The sequence below is a fragment of the Ceratotherium simum genome, chromosome 13 (assembly GCF_057802395.1).
Source record: "Ceratotherium simum simum isolate JZ-2026a chromosome 13, ASM5780239v1, whole genome shotgun sequence".
Classification (NCBI taxonomy): domain Eukaryota; kingdom Metazoa; phylum Chordata; class Mammalia; order Perissodactyla; family Rhinocerotidae; genus Ceratotherium; species Ceratotherium simum.
Genome location: NC_141912.1, coordinates 22,590,092 through 22,603,326, shown reverse-complemented (window position 1 = coordinate 22,603,326; position 13,235 = coordinate 22,590,092). Strand labels below are relative to the sequence as shown.

Genomic DNA, 13,235 nt, shown 5'->3' with positions numbered 1-13,235 from the left:
AGCTCTATTAGATAGATATTTAAGCATAGATGTCAGGTAAGCAGTGTGGAGTTCGGGGGAGATGTTGGAGCTAGATATATACATTTGGGACTATGTAGAAGTATTTAAAACTGGAAGATTGGGTAAGATCTCTTAGGAAGTGAGACAGCGAAAAGTTCCTATGATTGAGCTCTAGATCCTCCAGCCTTTAGTGGTCGAGAAGAGGAGATGGATCCAGCAGAAGAATACAAGAAGGAGTGGCCAGGAAGAAGGAGTAAAATCAGAGAGGGTGGGATCCTTGAAGTCAAGTGAAGAAAGTGTTTCAAGAATGAGGACGCGATCAGTTATGTTAAATGCTACTGATAGGTAAAATGAGAAATGAGAATTGCCTGTGTTGGGCATGACACTGGAGTTTACTGGTGATTTTGATAAGAGCAGTTTTTTGTGTGTGTGTGAGGAAGATCCGCCCTGAGCTAACACCTGCCAATCCTCCTCTTTTTGCTGAGGAAGACTGGCCCTGGGCTAACATCTGTGCCCATCTTCCTCCACTTTATATGGGAGGCAGCCACAGCATGGCTTGCCAAGCGGTGTGTTGGTGCGCGCCCAGGATCCGAACCTGCGAACCCCGGGCCGCCGCAACGGAGCGCACGTACTTAACCGCTTACGCCACAGGGCCAGCCCCAATAAGAGCAATTTTGATAGAGTGGTAGGGAGTGGGACCTGGATCATCGTCTTCCTTTTACCCCCAAGCTGGACCGGATCCTAGAAGATTTCTGCACCTCTATAACACATTTGGCCTTAACATTCCTTAACCTCTTTCCTTGCCTCTTGAGCTCCAAAGCACGTGAATTACGTAATCCCAGCCTCACACTCTGGGTTGTGTTCTCACCAGAACTGTTTCACCTCAGAAATGTTATGCCAATAACCCAGTCTCTGACCATAGCCTCCTGGAGGCTTTACACCCACAAGGATTATATTCTCCCCTCAAATCCTTCCTGGCTGCTCTTCCTTCTCTCCCCAACCCAGATTATGTAACTGACCATCTGAAACCACTATGACTCGTACTTGGAACATGTAGCACTCATGGGGGTGTAATCATAGAAGCCACTTTATTTTTGTCCCTTTAATCCTGCTGAATGGGGCTAGTCCTTCTCCTGCCTCTTGAAAACTTGGGCAGGTTCCATGACTTTTCTGGTCTCTCAGGCCTATGTTTGATACTGGCTCTGATATCTGTTCCCCTACACTAAACCCAGAATATATGGGGTTAAAACCAAAAACACTTATCCTCTTTCCCTGCTTCTCTAAAGTTGCTGATGACCAGTTCTTGAGGTTTGTTACAGGGAAACTGATATCCAGAGAATATCAAGAAGCTAAAGCTTCTCAGCCCTCAACTCCTTGGCTTTCTGGCACCAGAATCCACCATCCACCACAGAGACAGAAAACCAAGGACACCTGCAGATTCCCTTATCTCACCATCCTCCTCCCTGCAGGCAGCCTCACAAGGCCAAATGCAGGCTGTTGGGAAAGTGCCGACCAGCAAGGCCACAGGCTCCCCTCCCTACAAGCAGCTACATTCCTCAAAACCTTTAAAACCCCTTTGACTTCCATCTTTCCAGGAGAAGGGACAAATTTGAGACCTCTTGTCTCCTGGCTGACATCACCCGAAATAAAACCTCTTTCCTTGCCATAAGCCTGGCGTTCCAGTTTTATTTGGCCCCTCTTATGTGGCGGGGAAAGAACCTGGGTATGTATCTGGTAACATGTTCACTCTGGTCTCAATTCAGTCATTTAAAACGTCCATTCCATATACTAATTTCAATTCAGTGATTTGCAATGTCAGACCCAATAATCACCACTTCAGTCTTTCAAAGGAAAGAGTTGGTTCCTCTCTCCCTGTTGGCCCTGGAGGCAAATAGGAATTTTTGTTGTGAGTAGAGATTCTGAGCAGCTCTCTCCACCCGTTCCTACTGGCCTTTCTTACTCCAGGGCTGCTGTTTCTGACTGCTGGGGCACTGAAGCAAAGCAAGCATGAACCAAAAGTTTTTATTGAAAGATGGCATCATGTTCTCTCTAGGCAGGGCAGATTTTAAAGCTGACTTCATTGTGGGCATATTCATGGGTTCTCCAGAAGACCTCCCCCGACACCCCACACCCCCGCCCCCATTCCAGGCCCATCTGGTTGCCATTCCTTTGATGTGGGCAGTGACCCTCCTGATGGCTTTCAGATTCTGCCCCTTCTTGCCTCAAATGGCCAGGTTCTTCTCTTCCTGACATGCTGCTCTTCTGGGCACAATACTTTTAAAAACAACCCCAGGCTGATATTCCTATTGTCACGTCTGCACCCCAGGATTCATGCCCTTTAGAGGGAGTGCAGTGACTTCCCTGGCACAGAGCTGCTATCTCTTGCTCAGTTGTGAGTCTGTGACTCCTTCAAGCCCTTGGAGTGGTCTAAAGAAGTTCCTCTCACTAGACTTTAAGTGAATGGGCAAGCACTTCCCCTACCCCTTTCTCTTGATGGTCCTCAGGAGGTGGGATTCCCACAGCACAGCTTTTTCCAAATCTTCCATACAATACTTGCCCCTAAGTCTTCAGTCTTACAATCCTTTTATACCTTCTGTCTGGGTGAGAGGCCCAAGAGTCGTGTGATGGCTTCTCAGATTATTCCCTTTGGAAATTGCATCTGGTGACCCATCTGGTAACTCACTTTGGTGCTGATACCCTATCCTGGCACCTCAGTGGAAGCACCTGCATTCCTCAGCACCCTCGATTCTTTTGCCCTTCTTTTATTTTTTTTGTTAATGCATTTATTTCACAAATATTTACTGAGCACAAACGATGTGCCAAGTATTATTTTAGTTCTAGGGATAGAGGAGTGAATGAAACAAAGTCCCTGTCTGTCATGAGTTGAATAGAGGGCCCCCAAATATATGTTCACTCAGAACCTCAGAATGTGACCTTATTTGGAAGTAGAGTGTAGATTTAACTAGTTAAGGATCTCAAGATGAAATCATCCTGCATTTAGGGTGTGACCTAAGTTCAACCACTAGTGTCTTTATCAGAGAAATGAGAGGGAGATTTGGACACACAGACAGACCGAGGGAGAAGAACGCTATGTGAAGATGGGGGCAGGGATTGAAGTTATGCTGCCACAAGCCAAGGAACACCAGAAGTCAAAAGAGGCAAAGAAGGATTCTCCATGTCCATGCAAAATAACCAGTAACCACTCTATAGATAAGAAAGATAAGGGGAGTTTGACTTTAGTTCAAGCCGAATCAGTTTTGAACCAGAATACTTACCCCATATACCTCAATATGTGAACTCTTGTCATCCCTGACAAGAACAAAAGAAGCCTGACTTAGGGCCTATCAAACATACATTGTACATCTGCTTAACCATTGAAGTAAAGGATACACTCTCTTAAAATAAGAATGCATACTTCCCCTCCTACGCCCTATTGATAACACCCTTATTAGTCCCTTTCCCGGCATCAGGGTCATGTTGACCTGCTAGTTTGCAACTGAATATCTCTTTGAAACTTTGATGAAAATGTATCCTGGGTGTGTTTAATGTATGTTCTTTGTTCTAAAAAGGTGTAAGACTGCACTGAAAACCATGCTTCTCTGGAAAGCTTTCTTCCTTTCTGGAAAAGGCCTTCCTGGGTTATAATCCTCACTCTGGCTCAAGTAAAACTCACTTTATCTCTTATCTATAGAGTGCTTATTGGTTATTTTGCATTGACATCCCCTAGAGCCTTCAGAGGGAGTGTGGTCTTGCTGATTTTGGTCTTCTAGCCTTCAGAACTGTGAAAGAATAATGTTCCATTGTTTTAAGCCACCCAGTTTGTGGTACTTTGTTATGGCACCCCTAGAAAATTCATATTCTGCTTTCATGCAGCCTAAATTCTAGTTGATTGAGGCCCATACAATTCATAGCCCCAGCTCTGCCCTCAGTATTGCCAGCTCTTTATTTTACTTGCCCACTCTCAGGGACCTCTTATTTACCTCCTTTAAATTGTCAATGCAAAATAACCAATAACCATTCTATAGAGAAGAGAAATAAGGTGAATTTACTTGAGCCAGAGTGAGGATTATAACCCGAGAAGGCCTTAGAAAGCATTCTGGAGAAACATGGTTTTCAGTACAGTCTTATATCTTTTTAGAACATACATTAAACACAACCAGGATACATTTTCATCAGAATTTCAAAGAGGTATTCAGTTGCAAATCAGCAGGTCAACGAGACGGTGATGTCAGGAAAGGGACTAATCTGGCCATTACCAATAGGGCGTAGGAGGGGAAGTATGCATTCTTATCTTAAGAGAGTGCGTTCTCTAATGGTTAAGCAGATGTACAATGTATGTTTGATAGGCCATAAGTCAGGCTTTTTAGTTCAAGCCGTATCAGTTTTGAACACGAATAGTTACCCCATATACCTCAATATGTGAGAATCTCTTGTCAAAATCTTTACTGTTATCCTCCGCCCTCTTATTCCAGCCAAGCTCCACTCTCTCTTAGCAGATGGAGTACTCTGTAGTCATTTAAGGTACAAAAAAATTTTACGGTGTCAGGGAATACAGTGATACAGACCAGAAGCAAATAAGACATGTTATAGTTTAATGTTTTCCTGTAGCTTAACTTGCTGTAAGTTCTGGCTTTTATAGCTCTTTAATATCTGGCTTCAGAATTCAGAGTCTTCTAAAGCTTTCTGGGCCTTTAGGAGAAGAAAATTCTCTTCCTTTGGAGGCTCAGTTGCATATCTTGAAAGTAATCATGTGTTCTGGTCATTCTTCATCCCTTCAACAAATATGTACCAGGCACTGTATTTGGCTCTGGGAATACAAAAAAGAGATGTGACGCTTAGCCTCAAGGAGCTTCTATATCAGAGACAGACATTAAAAACATGATTATTCAGATAATTGTTTAATTTCACTTGTGAAGAGTACTATAAAAGAACAGTGCAGGATTCTGTGAAGACTTATGAGGTTGTCGGGGGAAGAGAGAGAATCTCTCTCTGCCCTTTCCCTTAAGGCTCTTCTGGCTGGCCAAATAATCAACAAGACAGGTTAGCAGGAGAAAATAATACTAAGTTTAATAACATGTATACATGGGAGAAAGCAGGGACACTGCGTTTCTCAACACAATAGCAGAAATTTTCGTCTTAAATATCATTTTCAGCCAATGACAAAGGAGGATTTTGGGGGTGGGGGGAGTCAGTTATAGGAGATTACCGCTAAAGCACAGTAAACAAGAGTAAGGTTATTATGCAGCCCAAGGCCTCACCTTCTACATTGATAAGTCACTAGAAATGAGCTCATCCCCCTCTCTTCTCCAAACAGAGAGGGAGATAACTTTACAAATGGAGATTTCCCTTATAAATGTAAATGATTGTCTGGCAACTCCTGGCAGGGTCATCCAGAGAATGTGGCCAGAGAGACAGAACTTCTGATAAGAGGGGCTTGTTGGTGCCTTTCCTATTGTAACATTTACCCTATGTTATCTTTACAGCCATCATGATAGATCTGTTCCAGGAAGGAGCTACCATGTCAAATTCTTTAGGCAGTTAGTGGGGGAGGTCAAATGTCCCTAGAGAAAACAACCAAGGTAAAGAGATAGATTTCAGGGTGGCCAAATCTTGATCTCCCACAGTCCCGCCTTTGAAACTAAAAGTTTCACAGTCTTTTTGAAACTTAAAGAAGTTTCATAGTCCAGAAGCTGAGTTGGTAGATTGTTTCATCTCACTGAACACATTTCTTAGTCCTGATAATAGATCAGTTCAAGTAAGTTTTTTTTGGAAGGTGGTGATGCAGATGGGCTCTCAAGGTTACACCTATATTATGGAAGCAAGCAATCAAGTATTTAATAGAAGCATTTCTATGTAAACAAAAGAGAAACAAGGTTAATGGTTGGAGCAAATTGTAAACCAGTTTCTGATGTCAGAGGACAGCCAGGTAAGATGATTTTTAGTTAGATGTCAGCATCAAAGTATCTTTTGTAGTTTAAAATGTCTCTGATGGTGTCATCAAGTAATCTCTTAAGTTTCTATCAAGTCCATCAGCTTCAGTTTGTAAGGCTTCAGGAAAAACGGCAGGTTCAGTTTTTAGTGATTTTAAATGAAAATGATGGGAAAAATCAAAAACGTTAGTTTGGATATCTGTAGCCAGATATTTCAGGAGACTAGAAGAAATCAGGATCCAGTCTAGTCAACAGATATAAAACAAAAACCTCAAAAAACAATTAACAAAACTAGGATCTAATATCCGCAAATGTATACTATAGTTTTTACTGAAACATAATTTTTCTCTCTAAAATCACCCTCATTTTTATCAAAGATAGCCAAATTAAAACTAACTAGTTTGCAAAATAAGTCTAGTTCCAATAGAGTTGGCCCAATTATTTACATAAGTACAGCAAGAATAGCAATTAATCATATAAGCTCTTTTAAATCTGCTTTGCTGAAACTTTTTATAAGGAATTTCAGATTGAACTTCAAAGGCCTCTTGAGGCCAGGAAAGCCAAGCCAAGGATTTTGTCATCAGACTTTGCCTGCAATACCTACAGATTTGGGTGAATTCTTCTCTTCCGAGGTTCCCCCAAAATATTTCGAGGTTCCTTGTACCTGCCAGATAAGTGACATTCTTTACTTATCCTGGTAAGTGCTGCTTGGAACATAAGGTACCAGGCCAATAGTTCCACGTGGCTTTATTCCATAAAGTCTAATCTTCATTCCTCAAAAGCTGTATGGTTATATTGCAAATATGATGTTCTAGTCACATCCTTGGTAATATAACCAGTGTTTTCAATTGTGTCTTGTTATAAGGAGAACAGATTCTTATTGAATTTATGCAAATAACTATATTGCCATGAAAACAACAATACTCACTTATTAAGAGTTTTTAAATTCGAGGGATCAGGTAGAGAGAAAAAGATAAATATTTTAATTTTACTTACAAAAATATTTACCAAATTGCTATAAATCATAGCTAGCTCAGGAGAAAAGAGAAAAAGTTTTCCTTAAATCTGAAAAAACAAAACATTAAAAATTCAGCAATACTTTAAATGAAAAATCATAAAAATTATAATCATCCTTATCAGTTCATTCAGTCTTGTGTAACCCATTCTCCATCCCAGTCTTTTGTTAGCAGCTTCATGAAGTCAGTTTCTCCATCAGATTTCTGTAATTTCTTACCAAGTTCAGTTTTATGATCAGAAAGTTTGTCAGAAACCTGTATTCCAGTGTAAATATCAGAGTCCTTTCTATGAATTTTTCTGAAGTTGAAACATATTTTGCAAAAGCATTAGAGCAAAGAAATGTCTGTAAACAACAAGACCTCAAAATGGCAACTGACAGAGAAATTTGGTTAATTTTGTGACGTACAACATTTTAAAATAATAATAACCAGAATTATGACTGATAATCAGGACAGATCAGAATTTCAGTAATGTTATATAATTTTAAAACACCTATGTCAATAACATTTGTCCACATAATATCCCTAAGCAGGCTTATCATCACTTGTCTGACAATGTTTTCTATGTAATTTAACATATTGAATCAGCCTAATAAGTTTAGTATCTTCTTCTTTATAGGAAGAGAGCAAATTTCTTTGAGAAGTTCCAAGGCCCTTTGAAAATTTTCAAAGAAAAAAAAACACTTTATTTAAGATATGAATTTTGGGGAGCTTGTCAAAAATATAAAAAGTCAGAGCAAACATAGCATTAACAGTCCAAAAAGCCTTAATAGAGAGACCTCAGTCTTTTGAACACAGAAAATTATTTTAACAGTTTTTTTTTAGGTAGACTTACTCAAAGGTAAAGACAAATCTTTTATAACCTCTTTATCAAGTTTAAGCAAATTATCTTTTTACGAGAAATTTTAATTTTGCACCAGCTTACTTTTGCTATCAAAACTGACCCACTTAATTAAATTCATTTCAATCCCAGCCAACTTGACCATGCAAAAACTCCCTTTCCAGAACTCCTTCTCCACAAACCCTCCATAACTTTCTCTTTACATTCAGAACCTGTCCCATGTCCCTCCCTTCCCCTCTAGCACCCGAGGACAAATCTATCCCTCTTAATCAACCAAACAAAACATTTCCACTCTTTGTTCCTTCTCTATATATCTTACTTTCCTTGTACACAGACATATCCCTCCTAATTTTTTTTAATTTTCAATCACATATACTAATTAGAAATTTCAACCCTTAGAAACCTCAATTTGTAAGCAAAAACCAAACAATTATAAACTTTCTCTCACATTAGCATCTTGTGGCTTGGAAAATTTATAAACACCTCACAACTTCTAGAAACATGTTACTTTACAGTATAATCTTTCAACAAAACACATGTTTACCAATAGACCCAAAACACCTTTTAGTTTTCCTGTAATGAAAAGCCAAAAGTAGACAAATGTACATTTAGCAATCAATGTCTAATATCTTATCTTATTTGGAAATGATGATACTCAGAGAATTTTTTATCATAAACTTTAGCAAAACTCTAAAAGTCACCAAAAAGAGTTTGGAAGCTGTAACCACCATAACACATAATTATTGTTTAAAGTTCATCCAACATTTATCTTTTTCACAACTATTTACTTGTTCCCAATAATTATTTAGATTGCCTATGAGACTTCATAAGACTTCAGATAAAATTAGCCATCATTTAAATTACTATTTTTGTTAACCAGTTCTGTAATAGAAATAACATCAGTTTTTTTTTTACAAAATTTTATGTAAATTTCATCACCTCTTATACCTTTAAATATAGTTATCATTAAGATTTTTATCAATAGGTCTTGGTCTTCTAATTTTGGACAAGAAAAGCATTCCCAGTCAGACATTTTAAAACATACTCAGGCAAAGTTGATGTAACCTCTTTACATAAAATTAGCTCAAACATTCCAACCTTTATAATCTTATCAACACTTACACTTTTACGTGTTCTCAATTTAATTGTAACCTGAGTCAAGGTCTTAAGACTAGTCAAATTTTTTTCCTTTCTTTTTTTTGACCTTTTCTTAGGTACCAAATAAATAATTATGTGAAAGCTCTCAAAACATTTTTTTTCCCCCAATTTAGAAGTTTTTCCAATTCAAAGGATCCGTCGTCTGGCCATTGACGAGTAGGATCTTCATTTGTATATTTATTTCAATAGTGACTCGAACCAATAAGCCTTTTTAAGGAAAGACCCGGAGGTAACTTTCCACGCTTAGAATAAATCTACCATGGACGCAAGAGGCGTCCCTGGTGAGGGCGCAGATGATGTAGCCCCCATGATCCACAGAATTTACTCCCAAAGATATGCAGAGACAGTAAAGACCTTCGTTGCACAGGCGGTAAGGATGGTGTAGTGAAAACGGTGTCTCCGGTCTCCCACAATAGTGTGGGACGCCTCCAGTCACAGACCCGCTAATCTGTGACACCGGGCAGGCGATACTGGAATGGGATTTTTCCAGCACTAACAAGCAACGAAGGTAAAGACGACAAAAGCCCTTATGGACTGGGCCTTTTATGACAAAATCCCCTGAGAGCTTGGCACAGCTGGACAAAGAGACAGTTCGGAACCCCAGTCTACTCGACTGGCCACCAAGGTGCACTCCGGTAAATGCATCTTCCGTATGGTGGAGACCAAGGAGAATATTCTCACTGGTCACAAAGCCAAGTTTTCTCAGGACACAGAAAAAGACAGAAGGAAAAACCTCATCCGGTTTTTTTTTTTTTTTTTATGTGCACAATGACAGCTTTAGCCACGCCTTAGATCTCTTGGAGCCAGAATAATACCTAGCGGGGGAGGTGACGCGGGGTTGGGGACTGTGTGCTTTACAGAGTACCTCGTCGTTGCACGGACATTTTCTTGCAGTTGGCGGGGGACCTGTGTCATCTACCCCGTTCCGTGACCCAACTTATCCTGACACGGGAGTCTTCTGAAAGTGGCGAGCGCCCTAATGGCTCTTAACTGCTCGACCCGCGCCCACCAAATTTGCGGCCTTTTTGGCTTCCAAGATGCCCTCGGCAATGGCCTTCACTTCATGTGCATAATAACCCACAGAGACGCCGGTCTGGTGAGACCCGCAAGCTCACCAGTCTGTGGGGCCGGCCCGGACAGCAGGCTTATAGGGCCTATGCCTGCGTCCTACCCTATGGTATTTCCTTCTTATGACAAAAGACACAGACAAAAGAGAAAAACAGAGACTACCTCTGGGAGGAAAAGGGATCAAGATCATAACCAAGAGTACTCTACCAAATTTAAACCAAGAGTCACTAAAAGCCCAAGAAACTAGTTTCCCAAATATTTTCTCCTGCCAATCTAAATTTAGAAAGAGAAAAAAATTCTCACCATTTCCTTCCGCCAGACTCCGCAGATAGAGATTCCGGGAGGCTGACGTGGTAAGAAGTCTTACCTTTTTGCCAGCTTTTGTCAGGCGTTCCCGTATCTCATCATCTGCAGTAGTCCAGGGGAAGGCAGGTCTTCCAGCCAGAGAAGGCAACTTGCCAGCCAGTGCTTCTCCTGGCTGGCTCGCCAAAACTGTTGGGGGAAGAGAGAGAATCTCCCTCTGCCCTTTCCCTTAAGGTTCTTCTGGCTGGCCGAATAATCAACAAGACAGGTTAGCAGGAGAAAATAATACCAAGTTTAATAACATGTATACATGGGAGAAAGCAGGGACACTGCGTTTCTCAACACAATAGCAGAAATTTTCGTCTTAAATATCATTTTCAGCCAATGACAAAGGAGGATTTTGGGGGTGGGGAGAGTCAGTTATAGGAGATTACCGCTAAAGCACAGTAAACAAGAGTAAGGTTATTATGCAGCCCAAGGCCTCACCTTCTACATTGATAAGTCACTAGAAATGAGCTCATCCCCCTCTCTTCTCCAAACAGAGAGGGAGATACCTTTACAAATGGAGATTTCCCTTATAAATGTAAATGATTGGCAACTCCTGGCAGGGTCATCCAGAGAATGTGGCCAGAGAGACAGAACTTCTGATAAGAGGGGCTTGTTGGTGCCTTTCCTATTGTAACATTTACCCTACGTTATCTTTACAGCCATCATGATAGATCTGTTCCAGGAAGGAGCTACCATGTCAAATTCTTTAGGCAGTTAGTGGGGGAGGTCAAATGTCCCTAGAGAAAACAACCAAGGTAAAGAGATAGATTTCAGGGTGGCCAAATCTTGATCTCCCACAAGGTGAACCAACATAGGAGGTCAGGGAAAGCCTTTCTTAGGAAGTGACAATTTGGCTGAGACCAGAAGGATACATAAGCATTAGCCAAATAAAGAGGAGGGGCTAAGAAAAATTTCCAACAAGGGGAAATACTGTGTGGGGAGACTAATGCTTTTTGGTTGTTGGAAGAGCTATCAGAGGAGACGGTGTCTGGAGCACGGTAGATGGTGGATGAGGAGCTCACGTAATTCTAGATGAGGCCAGAGTGGTGGGCAGGGGCTAGATCCTGCTGGGCTTTGTCAGCTAAATTAAGGAGTTTTGATTTCATTCTTGGAGAAATGGGGAAACTATTAAAGAATTTTAACCTAGGGCAAAGGATTCTATTTTCATTGTCTTTTTTTTTTTTTAAAGATTTTATTTATTTATTTATTTTCCCCCCAAAGCCCCAGTAGATAGCTGCATGTCACAGCTGCACATCCTTCCAGTTGCTGCACGTGGGACGCGGCCCCAGCATGGCCGGAGAAGCGGTGCGCCGGTGCGCACCCGGGATCCGAACCCGGGCCGCCAGCAGCGGAGCGCACGCACTTAACCGCCAAGCCACCGGGCCGGCCCTATTTTCATTTTCAAATGATCACTGTGCCCTCTCTTTGGAGACCCAATTGTAGGGGGTGAGTGTGGAAGCAGGAAGACCATTGGGAGGCTGCTCCAGGCATCCATAAAAGATTTGATGGGAGATTGGACGAGGGCAGGTGAAATGGATGAGGAGAGGACAGACTTGAGGAAGTAGAGTGGGTAGGACTTGGTGATTGGTCAGAGGGAGAATGTAGTCGTTTGTTATGGCTGCCATAACAAAATTCCACAGACTGGATGGCTCAAGCAACAGAAGTTTATTTTCTCACAGTTCTGGAGGCTGGAAGTCCCAGATCAAGGTGTCAGCAGGTTTGGTTTCTCCTGAGTCCTCTCTCCTTGGCTTGGAGATGGCCATCTTCTCATTGTGCCCTCACTGGGCCTTTTTTCTGCATGTGCACATTCCTGGTGTCTCTCTGTGTGTCCTGATCTCCTGTTCTTATAAGGACACCAGTCAGGTTGGATGAGGGCCCACCCTAATGGCCTCATTTTTAACTTAATTACCTCTTTAACTTTGTGTGTGTGTGTGTGTGAGGAAGATCAGCCTTGAGCTAACATCCATGCCAATCCTCCTCTTTTTGCTGAGGAAGACTGGCCCTGGGCTAACATCCGTGCTTATCTTCCTCCACTTTATGTGGGACACTGCCACAGAGTGGCCTGACAAGCGATGCATCTGTGCACGCCCAGGATCCAAACCCGGCCGCCAGCAGCGGAGTGCTCGCACTTAACCGCTACACCACAGGCCAGCCCTTAATTACCTCTTTAAAGGCTCTATCTCCAAATATAGTCACATGCTGAGGTACTGGGAGTTAGGGCTTCAAAATATGAATTGTGGGACACAATTCATTCAATAACCGAAGGTAAAAATGAAAGCCATGATTCTGGGAGAAACAAGATAGTGAATTATAGTGCTGTGTGCTGAGTTTGGGAAACCTGAAGGGAGAGAGGGTTTAGAGGAAAGACTGGAAATTCTATTTTGGAGGTGTTGAGTTTGAGATTGCTCAGTAAATATCCAACTGAGTCAACAGATAAATTGGCCTGGAGCTGGGAAGAAAGTAAGGCTAGATATCTAAATGTGGGGGTTTGGGCGTATGGATTGGGAGTGCAGAAGGTTGCCTACAAAGAGTGTGAGAGAGCCAGGAGAAAGGGTCCGGATCCCAGTCCCCAAGGCACGTCAACCAAGGGGTAGAGGAGAAGCCAGCAAAGGAGACTGAGGGGGTGGGTACTTTGTTCTTAGCATGTACTAGCCTAAACAGTAGTAACCCCAAATGAAATAGTGGAGTTACGCTGAAAGCACCCTGCCGCTGACTGCGTGGTGGAGTAGTGTTGGTGGGGGGACTGGAAGTTACCATAGCTCTAATTTTCATTAAGCACCATAAGGAAACAACCTATGAGTCTCTTGAACAAAAACAAATGCAGACCCTCTGGGTGGATGTGGGAGGAGGGTTCTCTGAGATGGCTTTCGA

At 41.8% G+C, this 13,235-nt stretch overlaps 1 long non-coding RNA gene across 1 annotated transcript; it reads right to left on the bottom strand.

Moving 5' to 3' along the window:
• Positions 1-4,515: 4,515 nt before the first annotated feature.
• On the bottom strand, positions 4,516-10,374 carry LOC147915391 (uncharacterized). Its single transcript, XR_015553993.1, has 2 exons — positions 5,259-10,374; positions 4,516-4,807 (listed from the first exon to the last, which is right to left on the bottom strand). It is a non-coding gene; the product is annotated as an uncharacterized LOC147915391 (long non-coding RNA).
• Positions 10,375-13,235: the final 2,861 nt, after the last annotated feature.